The sequence below is a fragment of the Miscanthus floridulus genome, chromosome 4, assembly GCF_019320115.1.
Source record: "Miscanthus floridulus cultivar M001 chromosome 4, ASM1932011v1, whole genome shotgun sequence".
In the NCBI taxonomy this organism is placed as follows: domain Eukaryota; kingdom Viridiplantae; phylum Streptophyta; class Magnoliopsida; order Poales; family Poaceae; genus Miscanthus; species Miscanthus floridulus.
Window position 1 is genome coordinate 2,119,940 of NC_089583.1, and position 3,502 is coordinate 2,123,441.

Consider the following 3,502-nt stretch of genomic DNA (forward strand, 5'->3'; position numbering starts at 1 on the left):
CATGGAGTGATCATATCCAGCTCCTCTACCACACACACCGGACATCTGATCTGCACCAACTTCAACTCCATGGAGCTGGAGGCCCAAGGCTGTGTTTAGTTCGTGAAATTTGGGAAATCGGCTACTGTAGCACTTTTCGTTTTTATTTGGCAATTAGTGTTCAATCATGGACTAATTAGGCTCAAAACGTTCGTCTCGCGATTTCCAACCAAACTGTGCAATTAGTTTTTTTTTCGTCTATATGTAATGCTCCATGCACGTATCGCAAGATTCGATGTGATGGCTACTGTAGCACTTTTTGGGAACTAAACACAGCCTATCTAGCTCCCCAGATCCGGCTCCTTCGTCTTCATACACTTGTACAACATCGTCCTCCAATATATGTCCTGCCCGTTGATCAAATCAAACAACCGTCTCTTTCATTCTCGGCTGCTGATGCTAGATCGGTCGTCGTCACCACTCCAGCAGCAGCAATAGTGACACTGAACTTGAATCGTTCACGGTATAGCGCCCATGTCCTCCACGCCAGCAACAAGGACGCCGCCGCGCCGACCAGCGTCACGCCAGCGACGATCATGAACGGCACCTTGAAGCACCCCACCCCGACGCAGGAGAGGACGTTGCTCCCCTGCCGCTGCGACTCGCGGTCGTACAGGCGGCCCGTAACCTGCACGTTCAGGACGTATGAGCCGGCGGGGCTCGCCAGCGTGGCCAGGTTGTAGAGCACGGGGAAGTGCGTGAGGTCGAACACTTCGGAGATCACGGCGAACAGCACCGTCCAGTGCGCGCCGAGGCAGAAGCCGACGACCACTGACGCGGCGTACAGCCCGCTGCGCACTCCCAAGGCGATGAGCAGGTGGCCAACGCACGCGAGGAGCTGCGTCACGGTGAGCGCCAGCGGCCGCGGCAGCTTGCGGGCGGCGACCATGTAGTCAGAGGCCAAGCCTGCCACCACGCGGCCGGCGTAGTTGGACAGGCTCACCAGGGAGACCAGCATGGAGATGCTGCGCTGCGAGTACCCCAGCGACTGCCCGATCTGGCCCATGTTGTCGATCACCGTCAGCGTGCCACCGACGCCACACATGGTGGTGACCAAGAGCAGTAGCATGTACGAGCTGCAGACAGCACGCAGGATACCGATGGCCTTGTTGGCCAAGACGTCTTCGTGATCGTGGGACTGGAAGCCCGACGTCGATGACGGTTTCTTGGTGACCACGCACCCGGATGCGTCGCGGGACGCCGACGCCGACGCCGAGGAGGAGGTTGTTGGAGTCGACCTAGTCGACGAAGAGCGTGGAAGAATGCAGTAAGTCTCCACCTCCTGCTTGACGACGACGACGAGAGGTAAGATGACGAGGATGACGAGGAGCAGGGTGGCCGTCACGTAGTAGGCGAGCCTAGGTAGCCGGGCCACCTTCAGGCTTCAGCTCCACGATATTCAAGATGAGGAGGTAGACGGCAGCCAAGACAGAGACGCGGAGGAGACCCAGGACGCCTTTGCGTTCCCCGCGCGCCGCCGTTCCCGTCAACGTGTCCCGCGCCATGAGCCGGACGGCGAACGTGGAGAGCAGCAGGATGGCGGTGGGGAGCCACGCCATAAGCCGGAGAAGCGCGGCTCCATCTTCGGCGCCGTCGAAGGAGCGGTGGAGCTGCGTCAGGATGGCGCCGCCGAGTCCGGCGAAGCCCAGGAGCAGGCCGAGCACGACGCCGCGGTCGTCTGGAAAGTTGCTGACGGCGGTGACCATCGCACCGGTGCTGCCGAAGTTCTGTGAAGTTGCGCCACAGGCTATGTACACGCACATGAGCCACACCGGCGGCCGAGTGGTGCGCCCAGACACGCCCAGGTATATCATGAGGTAGCCCGTCAAGTTCATGGCGGCGCCGGCCAGAAGCAAGACCCACGGCGAGGCGACCTCGCTGATTACGCCAGGCAGGACGCCCAGGCTTGCGCCGAGGTTCTTGTAGAAGCTCAGGCTGTCGAGCGTCTTCTGGTCGTACCCGAACGATGCCTTGATGGCCTTGGAGTAGGCGCCGAAGATGTACGCGCCGCCGCCGGACGCCATGACCATAGTAGAGGCGAAGAACATGAACCAGCGCCCGCGCAGGACGTGCAGCGCGAAACGCGTCACGGCCGCGGCACCATGGCCTTCGCCTGCAGCCGCCGCCGCCTGGTTGCCGCCGGAAACCATGGCCGCTACTGCCTACTGGGACTACTGGACTATTGTAGTGGGTTTTGTCTTTTGTGTGCGCACGGCTTTAAACATAGGAGTATTTATAGATGGTGACGGGTATGCATCGAAGAGAATTCTCCTCCCGGCCGGATGGATACCACTGGAATTCTATGCCACGGCGTCGCATTTCGCACCCGTGCGACACCTCCCGGCCGGATGGATACCACGGCTCCGGTCCTGTGTCGCACCCGTCCGGTCAAATTAACGCCTGATTTTTTTCTCTCCTGGTTGATCAGTTTGGTGGGACCAGCGTGCCATACACCTAGGTGAGAGGCGTCGCACGAGCAGCTCAGTACGGCACCGTCGCACAAAATATTTTTCCGGTAAGCATGGTACCTCTGGCGCAGTGGCGCGACATCAGACAGCGGTCCAGCAGAAGCGTGTCATGTGGTCCCCCACTCTATATTTATTATATGTTTAGCCTGGACTGCCATTTGCGACCCACCCACTATAAAGTCCGTGCTGATTTATACGGCTAATTTATTAGAAGAAAAAATATTATACCACAACTTATAAACCGGTTTATAATTACAGCCGAACACTCCCCACATTTCTTCCCCAACCGTCGTTAACGCGGCGCTCGAAGAAGCATGTCATGTCATGTATCAAGTTCGTCTAGGTTCTTCTTGTGCTTCTCTCTCGAATAAGCCTTGGCAGTTTACCAAGTCCTGTGTTCCTACTTACTAGTACATACATACGAATAAAACCTAACAGGAATTCTCGTCGACAATTTTTTACAGACCATGCCATGGCCTATTGTTTTAAATCTGTTTCTTCGGCCACCGAAAACCTACGTGCGCACCACGACGTACAGATCATTTCTGTGGTGCACCATGCCAGCATCAGACAACCAGCAGTTCAAACTAAAAGCCGTTGGACAATCCAGAAGTCAATGGTCCTCCTCTGATGCTATAAGCACCTATTTTCAGTTACTACTTTTTGGTTACTCAATCCGAAAATTCTTTACTATATATAACTAGAAAATACTTTATATTTATCTCGTTAATTTTCTAAAAAAAAAACAGCGGTGATTCAAGCATTTTTTTTTCCATTTACCGCCGATTGTTTGTGTAGTCAGTCAAGTGAAATTAAGAGAGACGATGAGGTGAGTTCACAGGGGACAGTTCGTAATATTAGGTAGCTAATATACTGCCAGGTAAAGTAAATATTTCAACCTTCAGTTCGACTTTTAACGCTAAACTGTGAAAACGGGTACTAGAAATCCTCCAACTGTCAAAACTAAATAAATTTAGTAATTTAGGTAGTTTGCA

The 3,502-nt window shown here is 54.6% G+C and overlaps 1 pseudogene; it reads right to left on the bottom strand.

Moving 5' to 3' along the window:
• Positions 1–397: 397 nt before the first annotated feature.
• LOC136550707 (protein NUCLEAR FUSION DEFECTIVE 4-like) lies at positions 398–2,189 on the bottom strand (annotated as a pseudogene).
• Between the last annotated feature and the right edge of the window lie 1,313 nt (positions 2,190–3,502).